General features: G+C 35.8%; 1 long non-coding RNA gene across 1 annotated transcript; it reads left to right on the forward strand.

The window, feature by feature from the left end:
* Positions 1–408: 408 nt before the first annotated feature.
* LOC120114280 lies at positions 409–1,356 on the forward strand. Its single transcript, XR_005515375.1, has 3 exons — positions 409–604; positions 1,160–1,188; positions 1,284–1,356. It is a non-coding gene; the product is annotated as an uncharacterized LOC120114280 (long non-coding RNA).
* The last annotated feature ends 19,594 nt before the right edge of the window (positions 1,357–20,950 follow it).

Genomic DNA, 20,950 nt, shown 5'->3' on the forward strand with positions numbered 1-20,950 from the left:
AGTTCTTAAATAGGACACACAATAATATTAAAGTTAAAAAATTTTCATGTTAATTTTATATATTTAGACCAAACAGAAAAAAAACATAAAAATATTAAAAAACATTTCATCGTTAATTAATTATCTTATCCTATCATCGGATTTTTAAAGTCTTTTATTTGGTTAAACTATATTATATATATGTCAATTTCGCTGAGAAAACATTTTAAAAATCTTTAAAAAATGATTCCTTATAATTATAATTATTTTTATTGTTTTATAAGATAAGTTGTGCAAAATTTAAAAAAAAATCACGACCGCGACACCCGCAGTGAATGCTATGGCATCCGTTATGTCCATAACCATGATAAATGCGACGCGACCGAAAATGTGACCACGAACGCTATTTAAAACCCTGTTCTCGTAGATCTTCCTGGAATCACAGAGGTTCCTGTGGGTGACCAGCCCTCGGACATTGAAGCTCGGATTAAAACAATGATCATGTTGTATATTAAACAGCCAAGCCGTCTGATTCTTGCTGTCACTCCAGCAAATTCAGAATTAGCAAATTCAGAATTAGCAAACTCAGATGCGCTTCAAATTGCTGGAAATGCTGATCCTGATGGTATTTCTACTATCATCGGTGTAAACGAGCCGAGTCGAAGCTCGAGTATTACTGAACTCGACTCGACTCGAAAACTCTAAAATGGAACTTGACTCAACTCGAAAACTCACGAACTTAAAATTTTCAAGCTCGACTCGAACTCGAAATTCTAAACTAAAACTCGTGAGCAGCTTGAAAAGGCTCGAAATGAATTTTTTTTCTTAAACTTAACTCGATTGAAACATCAAACTTGAACCTGAATCTTAAATACATGAAAATTTTATTGTATTTAAAAAAAATCAACACATAAATATTAATATTACTAATAATTTAATTTTTTTTAAAAATAAATTATTAATACTCATTTCGAGTCGAGTATCAAGTAGCTCGTTTCGGCTCATTAAGAACTCGAGATGAGTCCCTTCAACTTGAGTATTTTCGAGCCTTGACTGAGTCGATCTTAAGTAACTTGCAATTTGTCTCATCTAATTTATAGCCCTAATCAACATCTCACTTCTGCACTGAGATGCCATGTATTTAATTTAATAGTCTTGCTAATTTTTTACTACCTGACAGGTTACAGGACTATTGGTGTTATTGCAAAGGTGCATCTTTCAATGTCAAAATCTCTATTTCAAATTATGAACTTATGTATAAGATGTTCTAGTTTTCTTATTAGTTTTGGTTCATAATGAACCAGTTGAATATAAGGTACTGATGCTCGTAACCTGTTGCTAGGAAAAGTGATTATTCTTCGACTTGGTTATGTAGGTGTTTTGAATCGTAGTCAGGAGGTAACCATTGAACATGTGAGGAAGTAACTATAATGGTGAAAATGTAAAACCAAGATACATATCATTTATTGAATTACAACACTGCTTATATACAAGAGATTACAGCAAGCCACTATAACTACTCAACAGCTAACAACTAACACTTAATAACTGCCCTTAACAGCTTTCCTAACTGCACAACTAACTGTACACATCAGCTAACAACTTCATCATTCAACATTCTCCCTACTTCTTCTTCTTTCTCCCCAAGAAAAGACTGCACATTCACCATGGTTTTAAACACTTCAAACCGAGCAGGAGTTAAAGGCTTTATGAATCCATCAGCAACCTGATGACTTCCTGGCACATAGTTCACCAACACTTGCTTCAAAGCCACCTTCTCACGAACAAAGTGAACATCAAACTCTACATGCTTACTCTTTGCATGATGGACATGATTAGCTGTCATGGCTACAGAACTGTTGTTATCACACTAAACTATTGGAACTTTCTGCCTTACAACACCCAAATCACTCAGAAGAGCATCCACCCATGTTGTTTCAGCAGTAACATCTGCAACACTTCTATACTCAGCCTCCATAGTCGACCTAGAAATTGACTTTTGTTTCCTCAAGTTCCACATCATAAGATTATCACCTACAAACACACATTAACCAGAGACAGACTTGTGGTCATCAGTGTTTGTAGCCCAATCAACATCAGCAAAGGCTACTACATTGAATCCTGCCACTGCAGGTGCTATGATCAAGCCATGATTAATCGTTCCCACCAAATACCTCAAAATTCTCTTAACTACAACAAGATGTTCTTGTCTTGGAGCATGCATGTACTGTGCTGCCTTATTAACACTAAAGGTAATGTCTGGACGAGTGTGACAAGCATATAACAATGCAACTACAATGCTTCGATACTCATAGGCATCCTGAATCAACACCCCCGCACCTTGACTCAACTTAGCAAACACAAGCATGGGTGTAGATGCAGGATTGGCAGTGCTCATTTTTGTCTTCATGAACAGCTCTAGGATAAACTTCCTTTGACTAAGAATTAATGAGCTACCACAACGCTTAACTTATATTCCCAAAAAATATTATAGATCACCAAGATCCTTCAGGGTAAATTCACTCCCAAGCAGTCTCACTACTTCTTCAATCTGCCTGTTCGAGCTTCCAGTCAACACTATATCATCAACATACATGAGTATGTAAACACATTGACCATCTTTCCAATGAACAAATAGCGATGTATCAGCTGAAGATTATTTAAACCCAATCTTAACTAAACAATTCTTCAGTTTGTCATGCCAGTTTCGAGGGGCTTGGCGTAAACCACACAACGCCTTTTTTAACCTGCACACCAAGGGACTACCATCAACAACAGCTTGCTCAAACCCAGGTGGTTGCTGTATGAACTCCTCTTCATGCAGATCACCATGTAGAAACGCATTGTTTACGTCCACCTAGCATAACTGTCAGCCATTCATAATAGCTAATGAAAAAACTACATTCAACGTTGCAAATCTGACAACCGGTTTAAATGTTTCACCAAAATCATGTCCTGGCACTTGAGAAAAACCTTTAGCTACTAACCTAGCTTTATACCTCCTAATAGAACCATCAGGGTTTTTTCTCAATTTGAACAACCATTTACACCCCACCACTGACCGTCTTTCAGGTAGTTTCACTAGGGTCCATGTACCATTCTTTCTTAAAGCTTCAACCTCTGCATGCACTGCTGCTCTCCAATGAGGAAACTGAAGTGCTTCATAAATATTCAGGGGTTCCATGTCATCATAGCTAGCCAAATACAACTTAGGCTTAAATATTCCACACTTACTTCTTGCCAGGATCGAATGTCCATTCAACGAGCTTGCATCATTGCCATCTCTTAAAGGAGCAACATTGTCAAATGAATTAGTCACTGCCACAGATTGCCTTTACCTTGCTGGTTCAACAGCTTCAGCTGTACCAACTTCACCACCTTCTTCACCTTCATCTTATTGAACTACAACTTCTCAGGAAGTTTCACCCATGTCTACTGTGACCTGACCCATATGAGTAAAGTTTCTATCGATACTGCCTTCACATGCACTAACTACTTCCTGTTGAACACCTTCATTCAACCCAACCTGATTCATATCACCATAATAAATTCCATGACCTACACCTGCCATGTTGATTTGAAATTACCTCATATCAGTGATAACCTCAAGTTCTACATACTTCTATTTATTAGATACAGATGTATTACTCGATCCCTCAACCCCTACAAATGGAAAAATAAACTCATCAAAAATTACATGTCTAGAAACATATATTCTGGCACTAGCTGCTAGAGACATGTAGCCTTTGCGCTGAGGGTTGTAACCAAGAAATGTACATGGCTGGGAACGAAATTCAAGTTTGTGTTGCTGAAACAACCTCAAGTTAAAAAAGCATTTACATCTAAAGACTTTCATGAAATCATATTTTGGCTTCTTTCCCCACAATTTTTCGTAAGGTGAAAGCCCATCCAAGACCCTCGTATGAAGTTGATTGATAAGAAACATTGTTGTAACAGCTGCATAATACTAATAACGCAAAGGCACAATAACTTGTGCTATTAAAACCAAAGCAAGCTCAATGATGTGTTGATGCTTCCTTTTAACCACACAATTCTGCTCGGATGTATGAGGGAAAGTAACACGATGTACAATCTCTTCTTTTAACAACACAGATGATAGACTACGATACTCTCCACCCCAGTCACTTTGCACAACCTTCACAGATAGCCTGAACTGAGTTGCAACCATTCGTTGAAACAACTTAAACGTATTTACTGCCTGTGATTATGCTTTCAAAAAATAAACCCAAGTGTGTCTTGAATAAGAATTAACAAACGACAAGTAATAGTAACATCCTTTTGAAGCTACATGAGTTGGTCCCCATATATCAGTGTACACAAGTTAAAAGGGTTCAGTATACACATACTTGGAATGAAAGAAAGGTAATTTATAGCTTTTGCCAATGCAACACGCTTCACAAATCTTCTTCATATATTTATTAACTTGAACATCAATAGTTTTGCATACACTAGCAACTGTATCATATGTTGCATTCCCTAATCTTCTATGCCAATGACTGTAAACATCACCAGCCACATCAAAATTTACACAGGCATTTTTACAAACACTTGACATAGTGGTACTAGGAAACACATAAAGTCCCTTTTGCATTCTTCCTTGAAGAAACATCTCTCTATTAACTGCATCACGAACACAATAACCTTGTGCATAGAATTCAAATACCACATTGTTGTCCCTAGCAAACTTAGACACAGATAACAAATTTTGTGTTATGCCAGGTACATGGAGTAAATCATTAACTAGCAGTACTCTAGAAGCACACTTCATGACCGTACTACCAACCAAATCAACAGGTAAGAAACACCATCACCCACAACTAGCTTACCTGGACCACTGCAACCAGTTTTGCGAGTTATAATATCTAGATCTGGAGTGACATGGTGAGTAGCTCCAGAGTCAACAACCCACTGATCTTGCTCAGCCACTAATGCATCAGAACTGGCCGAAGCATGAATACGAGAACCCTTCGAAGAACTTATAAAAGTAAACTTATCATACGATGCAGTGTAAGCTTGAACAAGTTCTTCATCATATTTGGGTTGATTGTTACTAATAATATGAAATGCTTCATCATAACGGTGCCAACAACGATCAACTAAGTGCCCAATCTTACCCACAAAGCTGACACTGAACACGCGGCCTACCTCGTCCTAGACATGCTCGACCACCAGACCTACCATATGACCGAGAAGTGGTCATATGATCTCTATCATAGTTCGAATAAGATCGTTTAGAGTAATCACCTGAACTAGCCCTACGAGCAAGATGAGCTGTAACTATCACAGTTTCTTCTTGAGCAGCAAAACCAACGATCTGAATTTCTGCATCTATAAGCATGGTACAAACATTATCTAAGGGTAACATGTCACCACTCGATGTAATAACAACCATAAACGACTGATAGTCACGCGGTAACCCCTTCAAAATGCTGACAATATGTCCTACAAGAGGAATCAGGCTTCCACATGAAGCCAATGCATCACAGATTTCTTTGACTTTGGCAATGTAAACCCGCATATTGTCTTCTCCCTTCTTGAGAGACTGAATTTTACAATGTAAACTCATCACCGAGGTTGAAGACCTAGTTGCAAAGTATTGCAACACCGTAGCTCATATCGATGCAACTGTTTCAGCTCCCACAAAATGAGATAAAAGATGTGGACTATTGGTAGAAAGTAACCACGATGTTATTACACTGTCATGGGCTACAAAATCATCATAAGCTTCTTTGGGAACAAGACTACCATCTTCATCAACAATCATCTCCGATGGAGATTGCATACCATCGGTGAGAAGATGCTCAAGCCTATGACTGCGAATAGTAAGTAAAACTTGTTGTTTCCACAACAAGAAATTTTGTTTCATCCAATACCACATTGATTTTCTTGTTAGTGAACATCGAATCACAACACTCAGTAGAAAAACAAAAAAGAAACACATAAAGATCCATTAATCAAATAGAAACATCATACCCGAACTATTGAGCAACCACCTTCCACACCTAACAAGCACGATAACTAACAAGAACGCCCTGAGTTACGCAGCAAGAAAACACGAGGCTCCATGAACTTATGGTGATTGATATCATGTGAGGAAGTAACTATAATGGTGAAAATGTAAAACCAAGATGCATATCATTTATTGAACTACAACACTGCTTATATACAAGAGATTACAGCAAACAACTATAACTACTCAACAGCTAACAACTAACACTTAATAACTGCCCTTAACAGCTTTCCTAACTGCACACATCTGCTAACAACTACATCATTCAACAGAACCTAACTGAAATAAAGATTTTAAATTATAATCTATTTTTTATAATACTTTTCCCAATAAGTTATTTTAGGGTGATTACAAGTGGTAGTAAATGTTCTAAAGATTCCCAACCATTTGATAATAAACGCCTAAATACTTAGTTGTCTTTTGTGCTCGAACCTGAGACCTCTAGAGATGACAACCATCCATTTAACCACTAGGGTCACTTGGTTCGTGCCCCAATAAGTTAATTTAGTATGTTGTTAGTGTGGTTGGTTTATCACTTTTAGGCATTTTTCCTTCTTCCTATTACTCATTTGAATTAAGGAACGTGTTAATCGTTTTATTCCATTTTGCATGCTGAGCACTTCTTTTCCATGTAAATGTCTTGTCATCCTGGTTATATGTTCCATTTTCACTTAGATGTCCATCTCTAATGGTTTGTAAAATCCTCAAAACTTTTATGTTTCTAGGCAATCTGACGTGTCTATAGCTTAGAGAAAAATGAAGCTTGAAACTAGATGATTTATCTAAGGCATGTAAACATATATTCACTAAAATATTTAGGGTGCCAAACCCAAGTACATGGCTGATCTACAGCTTAACCTATCAATAAATATTATGCTAGAGCTTTGATATGGGTACTCTATAGCTTAACCTATCAATAAGTGATTATCTAGTTTTATGATATTAATTTCTATCTTTCACTCTCCCTTTTGACAATAAAATAAAGGCTTTTGTTGCTTTGTCCAGAGCTAATTTATTTAAAACAAAAACATTAGGAGTCTTGGGCTCTGTTTGGTAACATGTTGAATAAGTTCAATCAACTAAAAGTTAATATTTTGAATGATTTATTTTTTTAAAAATACATTCGATAATATTGAATGAAATCAATATTATAGAATTTTCCCTATGAAAAGCGTGGACAATGATAGTAGATAAGAACCTACTTAATGTAGAATATGTTCAAAAAAATATTTTTACTTTATTTCTTTCAAGACTACATTATCTTAGGGTCAGTTTGTTTCATGGAATTCAGATTCTGAAAAATGAATTACATTTTTTGGAAATAATTTTATGGTGTTTGGATGATGTTGTGTAATTTATTTTCCACTAGTTGGTAAATTATTTAAAAATTCTTTATTATAAACATAAAAGTTAATAATAATATTATTTATTAACAAATTAATAATATTATTTTAAAAATACTAGAATAACTTATTTAATATTATTTATGTCAATAATATTATTAAAATATTATGTCTACAATTTTATAAATAAAAATATTACAATTATTATATTTATTAAAATAAAATTATTATAAATTATATTAATAATTTATTAAAATAAGAATAATATATTACTAATTTTATTAATTATTTCTTAAAATATTAGAAATTATAATATTAAAATAAGAATATAATATTATATTTTAAGAAGTATATATTAAATATTCAACAATTCAATAATATTATTTTTATGAAAATAATAAATAATATTAATTTTATTAATAATTTATTACATATTATTAAAATAAACATATAATATCATATATTATAATAATAATATTATAACAATAAGATATAATATTATATTATTAAAATTATCAATAAATATTATTTTATTAATATGATACTAAAATAATATATTAATATTAAATATATAAAATAATAATGTTTTGCGTGTTTATGCGTTGTGTCGTAACCGTCATTTGGGTGGCCCCGGAATCAGGCTTCGACTTAATTTGATCATGTTAGAGCCAGCACCGATCATTTTGTTTTTAAAATTAAGTTGATCGGACACCTCAATCGATCATCTTACCTGATATGTGTTTTACCAGAAATATGTCGGGTTCGAGAGTCAGTTACAGTCAATGAAGGATTAGCAGCCTTGCACTGCCTTTCGGTATCAATTTTAATTTTTTCGGTTGCCTTAATTGTGAAAATTGTAAGTTAAATTGAAAATTAAATATTCGATCTGAATTACTTACCATTGAAAAATAAAATAAATCAAATTAATGTTAAATAAAAAAATAAAATTAAAAGGAAATTTGACTAAAAACGACCATATTGAAAAGAATTAAAGATTAATGATCAAATTAAAATTAACTAAAGACTGTAAGAATAAAAACAAGAAGTTAGGGTGTAAAATTACATAACTATAAAATTATAAATATGAATTAAATTGAATAAATTTGAAATTCAAAGGAAAACTTACAGTAGGTGACCAAAATGAATTACGCATCAAAACTGCAGGGACTGCGGAAATAATTTAAAATTTTCATATTTACACAAAGGCCCTCCTTATATATACTCCCCAAATCACAAAAAATAACATTTCAAACATTTCTCTCAAAATCAAATATCTCCCTTCTCTCTAAGCTCTCTTTAAGTTCCCCCAACCGGCCACGAGCCAGCCACCCGCCGATGGAGCCCCACCGCCCGGACCGCCACTGACAACAGTGACTGAAAAACTGTAAGCCTACCTCAAAAGCTTCATTTCTGCTCTCCGAACCCAGAACTGAAGCCTAACTACCCGAAATACACCTCAAATGGAATAGATCTAACAAAAAAATATTTTAACTTTACCATTTTCGGTGAGCTTTCCAACGACTGTTGCCTTATCCGAGCCTAAATCGATGTCCATCTCACCCCTTTTTGATTTATTTAGCTATTTTCGAATGCTACTTGCTTTTTTTTGTGTTTTGGCTATATGGTTGCACTCGGTTTCTCTTGACCGAATGTTATTTGGGTTTTTGGTTGTTTTTGTGGATTTGATTTGCTTGGTTTAGTGCTTCGATGCTTTTCGCTGTTCTTGTTGTCTTGGCTATGCAGGTTTTTTTAGAGCCCCAGTCAGGGCTGTTTCTGACTACTTTGGGGGACATTATCCTCGTTCTCGATTTACTTAGGTTATTGGGGTTGTTGGCCGAGATTTGGGATGGTTCAATCCCGAATCTGGCGTGATTCTTTTGCATGGTCAATTTTTTGAGTTTTTCTTCGACGTTGGTTGCTTTGTGGCCAAAACTCTCGGCTAGTTGTTGTATGGCCCTCGACCTTGTGGTTGGTGGCGCGTGTTGGTATATGTTTCCTAGGGTATTGTAACCTTAGATACTTTTCAATCTGGGCCATTGATCCCTTGGCCGATCCTGTGTATTTGGTCTTGCGGTGCCTTTAGCTTATGACAAAACCCTAGCTCACTGGATCATACGACTTGGGCTTCTGACTGTTGGGCTTGCTCTATTTTAGTTGGGCCTTGTCGGGTTTTTCTGGGTTAGGCTACCCGGTTGGGCCCCCTATACCTTTGCTGGACCTGGACTTTGATTTGGACCTTGAACCTTTTGGACCTGTAAAAAACAAGAAATAAAAGAAATAAAATAATAATATAAATAAAATAATAAATAATATATAATAAACACTATATAATACTATGTTTTCAAAAATTATAGATTATATATGTTTCCAAAAAATCGTTTTTTAAAAAACTATATATATATTTTCAAAATATGTTTTCAAAACTATATTATATACATTTTTAAAAATCGTTTTTAAAACTATGTATATTATGTGTTTTCAAAACTATATAATATATGTTTCAAAAACATATTTTCAAAACCCTATTATATATTTTCAAAAACTAATTTTTAAAAAACTATATATTATATGCTTTCAAAAACGTTTTCTAAAAGTTATATATTATATGTTTTCAAAAATTACATTATATTATTATATATATACTAGATAAACCTCAGACAAAAATGAGTGACTACAACTACCCCTCTTTGCCTATTATCGTGAATCTAAAATAGGCCAAAGGTAAAAAGACAAATTTTCGTTCGGTGCAGATGGACTTGAAAACAAGCATGTTCCTGTGAGAGTTGTTGATCTCTGAGTTTAAAATTTGACTCAATGTTGCAGTCGAATCTTTTATCGACTATCCTCTACTGCGGAGTTGAGATTCGACTTAAAGAATAGAGGATGACTCCCTGTTGTTGAGCTGTATTGCAGGTGACTGCTTCGTCGTAAAGTTGAGTCGATATTGAGATGTCTATGAACACGATATCTTTCGTTATGAAGTTGAAATCGTGGTTCGATATCTGAACTGGAAAGTAGCTTATTGTTTCCAAACCGTAGTCAACCTTGGTTTTCTTCTTGGCTTAAAGATCTAGGTTTGAAAATTCAACCGGAAAGTAGTTCCTCGATGCTACCATGCGGTTGATACGCCCTCGAGCTGAATGGAATCGAACTCGAAAGTTTTCGTTGATAGATAACCCTTCTCATCTTGAGCTATGCAGTAAATTAGGCTGGGAGATAATTCCTTGTTGTTGCAGATGACTCATTTGCTGTGAAGTTAAGTTGATCTATTGTGCACGATATTCTTCGTTGTGAAGTTGAAATCGTAGGTGACTCCTTCGTCGTGAAGTTAAGTCGAAACTTTTGGGTACGATATCCTTCGTTGTGAAGTTGAAATCATTGTGAAGTTGTGTTAAAAATTTTGGGTACCATATCCTTCGTTGTGAAGTTGAAATCGTGGGTGGATAGACTACATTGTTTCCAATTTGTTGATTCCTTTGAATTTAGTATTCTTGAAACTAATTCTGACAAAAATCTGCAAAATTGTGCATATATGTGATACTATGGATGTAATGTTTTTATGTATGCCTAAAGTGCATATGTAATGTGATTTTAGGGTTTAGAGAGAAATCTCAATCTCTTACGGTCATTTCGGATGACTCTTGATTCTGGAATCTTGAATTTCTGGTTCTTGATCTTGTATTCTTCAACGGGCTTTAATCTGATATACACTCTGTGAACTTGCAAAAACAAGGTTTATTTCTAGTCTTGATTTAAACAATGCCTTTCAATGAACTAGAACCCATCATCTCGAGTATGGTGCAAAAAAAACCTTTGACGGCTTCCGAACACATGTACCTTTTGGAAAACCTTTTTACAATAATACACAATTATCTTTTTAAAATTGAATAAATCATTCTCATTTAAATTCAATCTAAGATACTTAAAAGGAATTGATTTTTATAGAGAAATGACTATATTTATTTATGAGGAAAAAGAATAAAGAATACATGAAAAATGTTCTGAAAAGCCAATACCTAAAAGAAATACAAGTAGAAGTCATAGATCTCGACAATGCAGACGCCTTTGAATTGATACACCGTTGATGACTTTTGAGTATAGCTTTTGTCAAAGGGATTTAAAAAATTTGACAACATTCAAGAGAGTTCAAAGTTCCTTTGACTTGTTAAGTCTATAGAAGGCTCGGATGCCGTGGAGCTTTACTGTCTTGATCCGGGACCTTTCCCTTGCGCGAATATTGGATCATTATCCAAGCCACCCTTTTGGGTTTTCAACTTGGATCCGTCATTGGATTCAAGACGCAATTTTTGGGTTTTCATATTGGACCCACCTTATTTTTTGTTATTATTTTATTATTTTTCCATTTAGAGCACCCTTTCGAGTTTTCACTCTAAACCTTTTTTTAGCTTCGACTTAGGACACACTTTTGGGTTTTCACCCTAAGCAAAATATTTCTTGACTGCATCAGAATTAATGAGATTAGGTAGTTTCAGCCCTTCTATTTTAGTCAGGATCAGTGCTCCTCTGGAGAAACCCTTCTTTAAGACATAAGGCCCTTATCAATTTGGCATCCATTTCCATCTGTAGTCCTTTTGGATTGGTCAGACCTTTTTCAATACAAGATCTCCTTCCTGGAAAACTCTTGGGCGCACCTTGTAATGTGCTCAAATCATTCGTTTTTGGTAAAGCTGACCATGATGAATGGCTTTCAACCTTTTTTTCTTCTATTAAGTTCAATTGATCATATTGAGTTTGCACCAATTATGCATCAATGATAACTCCATAAAAAGACTCAATTTCTAGCCTTTTCACTTACGTTATTGCTCGTCTAAACAAAGTATGCACAATATTTTAGTAGCATTTAGTTGCATTTAGGTTATATTTGCTTGTGGTGGATAAGTTTTGCTTCAGCAATATTTATTTGGTTTAACTGATGTTGCTAAGGAAAAGGGCTTGTGTGGATTGTGTATATGTAGGAAATTTACTTAGGAAGAATATTTTAGTCGCGACAACGAAATTCATAAGGGCCAATGGAATAGAGAAGATAAAGAACGTGAGGAGCATATTTATCTCGCCAAGGCAACGTTTATCTGGAAAGTCTGAAGCGGGTATGACGAAATTGCCTATGTCACAAGCCAGCTTTACGACTTCCTTCACGTGCAAGCAAGCCCTGAAAATTCTGACAGTTAGTCTGGACAAGATAGCAACGGTTATTTAAGGAATTTCCACTCATGCAAAACCCTAGGAGATTCCACTCTATAAATATCCAGTCGTAGCCGCCAAAGAAAATAGAGAAGAAAGTTAGAGCTTTACTGAAGGAGTGAGTGAGCAATTGCAGTGCTTCCCCACCGTTTACTAACTGACCTTCCTTGGTGTCCTTTATAGCCAGACTGTAGCAGAGCGGTGGTCAGGTCTCGAAAGATGCTGATCACCAAGACAGGCGCGGTGCTGATCAGAATTATCACGACAGAGCCCCCGGTTTTGGGAGTCGTTCTTCATTTTGTTCTTAATTTCTTTATATATTTAGGGTTGTATTAAAATATAATACTTGGATGACTTTTTGATAGTACCATGACTGTCTTACTTGGTGTTAAACTTTGTTTTGCCTAGACAATTATTTTCTGCTTTATGAATGATGAATTATGATTTTGCTCATGACTGTCTTGTTCATTGTTTGAATATTTTACCTTGACACTGTAAGAGCTTCGAGAGATTGCCTGGGGTCTTGGTGAAACATGTCTTGGCAATGTAAGAGCGTCTTACCTTTTGTCTAGATATTGATTCTTAGATTCGAGAGAATTAAGATAGATCTACGTGAGCAATGGAATAGATCTGGGATGGTGATGTTCTAACTTGTTTACCTTAGAGATAAGGAGCGAGTTTCATTTAACTAAAGGGATAGACGCTAGAGTAGGATAGACAACGACTATAGTTCACACTGAGAGGTATTGCTACAACAACAGTCTGACAAACCAAGGGTTATAGTTAACGCTAAGTAGTATTGCTATAGAAACCGTCTAAGAATACTTAACAATCTTGTCGGACAGCTTAAACATGTCATAATAATTCATTCTGGACTTAGAATAATTGTTTGTCAAAACAAAAGATTAGCATAAGTGCTCTATGGTAGATCTGAATATACGAGGTTGTTTGAATTATATTTGAATCAACGTTTACCTTTGTTTATTTTATTTCGATGATTTGCATTTTTTTTTGTCTCGACCAAACTTTATGCAATCATACTTTATAGTATTTTCTTGTTTTATTAATAATAGTTTTCTAGTTTGACAAGACAATAGGAATTAGCATTTGACAACTAGTTATGGTTGTGGTGAAGCTTAAAAACTTTCAACTAATCCATGTGGAGACAATACTCACTCACTACTATATTACTTGCATCCATTGTGTACACTTCCACAGATTTTCTTGTCTTAGCATATACATTTACAAGCGATCAAGTTTTTGCGCCGTTGCCGGGGATTGGCAACTGGCGAAATTTTTAATTTTTCTATAAGAAGTTTTTCTTGTCACCTTTTATCTACTTAGTCTAACGTATTTTATTATTTTCTTTTATAGGTTTCTATTATTGCATGACCCTGAGATCCACTGGTAAACCTTTGGAACCATTCGACCCTGAAGTTGAACAGTCATTCAGACAGAGGCGACATGACCAACGAACCAGAGAATATCTAAACCAACTACTTACAAGGCAACAACATGGGAGATCACAATGATCCCAATGTAGCAATTAATCTTCAAGTTGCAAGACCAAGAGCAATACGAGACCATTTGAATCCAATTCTTGATGACCTCAATCCAAGCATCGTGGCACCTTCAATACAAGCAACTCATTTTGAGCTTAAATTGGTGATGTTTAATATGCTAAATTCTATCGGCTAATTTGGTGCTTCACCTAATAAGGATGTTAGACAGCTTATTCGTGCCTTCCTTGAAGTATGTGATTCATTTCGACAATAAGGAATGCATGAAGATGTGCTTAAACTAAAACTTTTTCCTTATTCCCTACGCGATAGAGTGAGAGCTTGGCTCAGTGGAGTTCTTTCAGGCTCAATGGAATCATGGACAGATTTATGCAAGAGTTTCCTACTCAGATAAAATCCTCCCAATATGAATACATAACTCCGCAATGATATTGCAAGTTTTCTCCAAGGAGACGATGAATCAATGTATAAATGTTGGGATAGGTATAAAAGTTTACTTCGCAAATGTGTCAACCATGGGTTTCATGACTGGACTCAAGTAGTAATGTTTTACAACGGAGTTAATGCACCAACTCGAATGATGTTAGATGCCTCAATAAATGGCACTTTACTTGACAAATCACCTGAGGAAGCCTTTGATATACTCGACAGGATAGAAAATAATGACTATCAATTCTCAAATACAAGATTGGGAACCGACAGAAAAACATATGGAGCATTAGAATTAGAGTGTAAGGATTCAGTAGCGGCTCAACTTTATGCCATAACTAATATGTTGAAAAATTTGCAGCATCCTAATGAGGTAAGAGAAGTCAAGGCAGTCAATAACGCATGCATATTTTTTCACGACAACCATCATGAGAGTGAATGTCCGAAAAATCATGAATCCACTAATTATATGGGCAATTACAACCGGAGCAATAATAACCCTACTCAAACACATACAATCCTGGTTGGAGACAACATTCGAATTTTTCATGAAGTAATCAAGGGAACAATAACAATCAAGTAGCTACTTACAATAGGCCACAACAAAGTAATTCAGAGCATCAACATTTTCAGAATTAGCATCATCAGCTACCTTGGCAAAACAATAAAGGTACATCTTCTTCTAATACTAATTCCAATACTAACTCCTTGGAGTTGTCATTGTAAGAATTTATGTTCTTGACAAAAGATTTAATGGCCTCAACAAAGACCATGATGCATGATCATTCAACAACAATTAAAAACAAGGAAATTTGTTACAAAGCCAAGCTACATTGTTGCAAAGCCATAGTTCATCTCTAAGAGCATTGGAGAATCAGGTGGGCCAAATTGCTACGGCATTACACTCTCGTCCGCAAGGAAATCTCCTTAGTGATAATGAAATCACTAAGCATCACGGAAAGGAGCAGTGCAGTGTGCTTACACTAAAGAGTGGAGCACAGGTTAACCAAAATGACAAGTTTGGGGGAAAAAAACTAAACAATTCTCGCCATGGTATAACACAACCAGAGGATCGAGCGGAAAATGAAGAACATAATGAATCGCCCGAAGAGAAGAAAAATGATGAAGACTCAAAAAAACATCATCCAGATAACGAGAAATTCATGGCCCATGCCAGAGATTTCTCAGCACCATCGGCTGAAAATGTGAGACCACCACCACCGTTCCCTCAACGATTAAAGAAACATAAGATGACATTTAGTTCAAGAAATTTCTTGATGTTCTAGATCAATTGTATATCAACGTGCCCTTACTTGAAGCCATTGAGCAAATGCCTTCCTATGCCAAGTTTCTTAAAGACATCGTTATAGCCTTTAGATTTTGAGAGTTATAGCCCTGGCAACAATAATCTGAATAAAGTACACAATGGGTTCCCTGAAAACGACACCAAGGCAGAATATGAAGGAAATTTAAACCCATATATTTTGATGAAGTTAATTCTCCAGAATCATATTTACAATATGCACCCAAATTGGAACTTAAAACTTTGCCATCACATTTGAAGTATGCATACCTAGGAAGTAATGAAACTTTACCGGTGATAATCTCTGCCAATCTAACCTCAGAGCAGGAGAATAGTTTGTTGAACGTTATGTCACAACACAAAAAGGCTCTCGGATGGAGAATGACAGACTTGAAGGGAATTAGCCCTATCATATACATGCACAGATCAATTTAGAAGATAGCCATAATACTTCAGTGTAACACCAAAGAAGGCTCAACCTAATCATGAAGAAGGTAGTCATGAAAGAAATTATAAAATGGTTGGATGCGAGAGTGATTTACCCTATATCCGACAGTTCATGGGTCAGCCCAGTGCAGTGTGTGCCAAAGAAGGGTGGTGTGACCGTGGTTAAAAGCGAACATGATGAGCTCTTCACTACTAGATCAATCACGGGTTGACACATATATGTATGGACTACAAGAAGCTCAATAAAGCCATAAAAAACCATTTTCCCCTCCCTTTTATATACCAAATGCTCGATAGGTTAGCGGGAAAAGTATTTTATTGCTTCCTCGATGGATACTTAGGATATAATCAAATAGCCATAGCATCGAAGGATCAAGAGAAGACTACTTTCACATGCCCATATGGTACCTACGCATTTAGACAAATACTGTTTGGGTTGTGTAATGCTCCAGCTACCTTCCAAAGATGCATGATGGCCATCTTTTCAGATATGGTGGAAGAATGCATGGAAATATTTATGGATTATTTCTCCATCTCAGGTGATGACTTCAATCGATGCCTCGGTAATTTATCAAAAGTTTGAAACGATATGAAGAAACCAACCTAGTACTAAATTGGGAGAAATGTCATTTTATGGTAACTGAGGGAATAGTATTGGGTCACAAAATTTCATGTCAAGACATTGAAGTTGATAAAGCCAAGGTGAAAGAAATCTCAAATCTTTCCTCACCCACCAACGTGAGAGGTGTACGTAGTTTCCTTGGACATGAAGGCTTCTACAGGTGATTCATAAAATATTTTTCTCAAATCTCTAATGTATCTTTTACTTCAACAAAATCATCCATTTGAATTTACTAATGATAGTCTGAATACCTTTACAGATTTGAAGAAAAAACTTTCAGCAACACCATTTGTTATCCCACCTGACTGGAACGAACCTTTTGAGCTCATATGTGATGCTAGTGATTATGCAGTCGGAGAAGTGCTTGGGTAAAGAAAAAGTAAAATCTTTCATGTTATCTACTATGCGAGCCGTACTCTTAATGATGCACAAGTAAACTATACCACCACTGAAAAAGAACTTTTAGAAGTAGTATTTGCATTTGATAAGTTTAGGCCATATCTCATAGGCACTAAGGTAATTGTGCATACTGATCATTATGTCATTAAATATTTGATCAATAAAAAGATGCAAAGCCTAGACTAATCAGATGGATATTATTACTGTAAGAGATCGATTTAGAGATCAAAGATATAAAGGGTATAGAAAATCAAGTAGCAGACCATTTGTCTAGACTAGATAACAAATCTGATTGTCAAGACATAACAGAAATTCAAGAGGATTTCCCTAATGAGAAAATATTATTTGTCACGACTGTGCCGTGGTATGCTGACATAGTTAATTTTCTTGTTAGTGGTATTGTTCCTCTTGATTTATCTAGCCAGAGTCGAAAAAAGTTTCGACACGATGTGCGACACTGTTACTGGGATGAACCATTTCTATTCAAGCAATGTGGAGACCAAATTATCCGAAAAGTTTCTCAACAGAAACTTTCTCAATCTCTGGAAAAGTTTCTCAAATTCTCGACATGCTCTTCTTCAGTTTGTTCCTTGACAATCATGTCGTCAATATAAACTTCAATCTCCTTATGCATCATGTCATGAAACAAGGTCATCATACCTCTTTGGTTAGTTGCCCCAATATTCTTTAATCCAAAGGGCATCAACTTGTAGCAGAATGTTCCCCATATTGCGACGAACGTGGTCTTTTTCATGTCATCAAGATGTATTTTAATTTGGTTATATCTTGAGAATCTGTCCATGAATGAGAAGAAAACATTTCTTGTTGTATTATCCACCAAAGTGTCTATGTGCGGCAAAGAAAATTTATCTCTAGGACTTGCTTTGTTAAGGTCACGGTAGTCGATACACATGTGCACTTTTCCATCCTTATTTGGAACTGAAACTATGTTAGCCACCCACTCCGGATACTTGGCCACCTGAAGAAAGTCAACATCAAATTGCTTCTTGACTTATTGTTTTATTTTAAGGAGCATTTAGGTCTCATTCTTCTTAGCTTTTGTTGTACGGGTTTGCATTCTGGTTTATTAGGTAGTTTGTGGACTACCATATCCGTATCTAGCCTAGGCATGTCTTGATATGACATGCAAACACATCTTTGTATTATTGAAGTAAGTCTATCAAGTTTTATCTTGCTTCAGCTGAAAGAGTTGTACCAATTTTAACCTCATTCCTTTCCTCTTCTGTGCCCAAATTCAAAACTTTGATTTTCTCTTCATGTGGCAATATTTATTTTTCTTCTCTTTTTACCATCCTTAAAAATTCGGAATGTAAGTTTCATTCTTCTTCATTGTCACATTCATCAATTTCCCCTAGACAACTAAACTGCTCAAAATCCACCCCGGGTCAGAATCATTATTGTCTGCATCATTAATATCTTGCGACCTGAAAGGGGAAGTATAAAAGAAATGTGTATATGTTAGAGGAAAATATACAACACAAAATGAAGAAAAATTAAATACAAAAGATATGAAATGAAGAAGGAAGAAATGTTTGTCGGGAAAGAAACTACATCTTTTATTGAATATTAATAAAAAACATTTATTAACCCTTACAAAAGATCACCTATTGCCCGGTATAGGAAAATAGGGAGAGTTTGAGTATTACTCTGAAAGAAATTTGAAAACCACATGTAGGTCTTCAGTCGTCCAGTTTTTAAGCACGAACCCAGGTGGCAATAGGCAGATTCCAGATCAATCTAAATCTTCAACATTCTCTGTGATTATGGCATTGATACTCAATCCTTTCAAATCAACCTCCAAATCTGGTAAAGTGGTCTCAAACACATAGCCACCAGATCTAAATGTGTCATTAAGAGGAGGAAATATCATTGGTTCCTACTGAAATTCATTCCCTGTCAATCTTGACAATCTTCTTTCTCGGTACTTCTAAATTTTCTTCCTCTTCTGTTGGAGATTGGGCTAGAAACCAAGCCCGAATTGATCTAACTTTGTGATAGAAAATATGGGGTTAATCATTCCTTGTAAAAGACTTATAAATCCTATTCCTATCTTGGTATCTCTTTCCAAAGTCTGCTTGATTTCCATATTGGTGCATTCGAAGAGCATGGGTTCGGAAATCTTACCTCCTTCAGCAAAAAATGTGGCATTCACAAACTTCATAGAGTAGAAAGAATACTCTACAACCTCCTCATTCACTTCTATGTAAGGGGAATCAGTGGTCACACTTGCCATTATATCTTCTTCGGCATTAATGATTACAAGAGCCCCGTCAATGACAAACTTCATTTTCTGGTGTAATGTATATAGTATTGCTCCAGCTTGATGGATCCAAGGCCTTCCTAAAAGGCAGTTGTACGAAGGTATAATGTCCATCACCAAGAACTCTATGTTTTAAGTGGTGGGACCAATGGTTAGGGGTACCTCAATCTTACCGATTACCTCCCTCTTTGTTCTGTCAAATGCTCGGACCACACTCTGGCATGTTCGCATGTGGGAAGTACCATTGGTAGTTTTTTTAGAGTGACTAGAGGCATCGCATTCAAAGCATACCCATTTTCAATTAACACAATTGGAAAGGCATGCCCCTTGTAGTGAGTTGTAATGTGCAATACTTTAGCACGACCTCTTCTTCCGGATGGGATCTCATCATCAGAAAATAAGATAAGATTGTCAAACTGAATGTTGTTTACCAGTATATCCAATTTTTTGATTGGTATGTCTTGTGGTACGAGTGTCTGATTCAATACCTTTAACAGTGCATCCCCATATGCCTCTGAATTCAGTAGTAGTGCTAGCATCAAAATATGTACATGAAAATTGTGTAATTGTTCCACAACACTGTACTCGCTATGCTTCAGGAATTTCAGGAATTCCACTGCTTCATCGTCTTTAATAGGTTTATTTACCACTGGTTTATCGCCCTTAAATGGCTCTAGTTATGTCTGGGATGGATGAATATCCTGGGAATACCACTTCCCCCTTCCAACGGTGTGCCCCATTTTGTGAGCACCTTCTTTCACAGTGTTTACTTGGCAATCATATTTCCAAGGCACTTGCCGATCATGTTTATAGGGAAAGGTCTGGGTGTTGTGATCACCACCTTTTCTGGTGCCTTTTCTATCAGTTGCACCTTAGGGGTGATTAATAAATGACGAATCATGTTGTATCCTCTTTCGGATAAATCTCGAGTCACACAAATATCAACTTTTGGAGTGTCCTAGACTTCCTCATAAAATTCCAGCCCATTCCTATCCATCATGAGTTGGATCAAAGCTTTAAACTCTGAGTAATCCTACACATCATGTCCTTCTTCATTGTATTAACAGCAGTTGTCACCATCTACATATTTTGGTGTGTCAAAATGTGGTGCAAGAAATCCTACTTTCACCATCTTTCTCCATACCCAGGCTAGGGGGGACGTTATTTCAAAAAAAAATGTTTTGACCCTCTTATTCCTCTCCTCGAAAATTGTATTAACCACACTTTCTTGGTGGTTAGGCAAAGGGTTCTGTGCAATATTCGGTGCTCATGAGTTATTGAAGTGGATCCAATTCTTGTTGTGCATTCTCTACACTATCCTCTTGAATGCGAGGCAGTTCTCAATAGTATACCCTAGAACACCGTCATGATTTTTGGAATGAGCATTCTTATTA

This window comes from Hibiscus syriacus, unplaced genomic scaffold, assembly GCF_006381635.1.
Source record: "Hibiscus syriacus cultivar Baekdansim isolate YM2019G1 unplaced genomic scaffold, ASM638163v2 tig00110221_pilon, whole genome shotgun sequence".
Classification (NCBI taxonomy): domain Eukaryota; kingdom Viridiplantae; phylum Streptophyta; class Magnoliopsida; order Malvales; family Malvaceae; genus Hibiscus; species Hibiscus syriacus.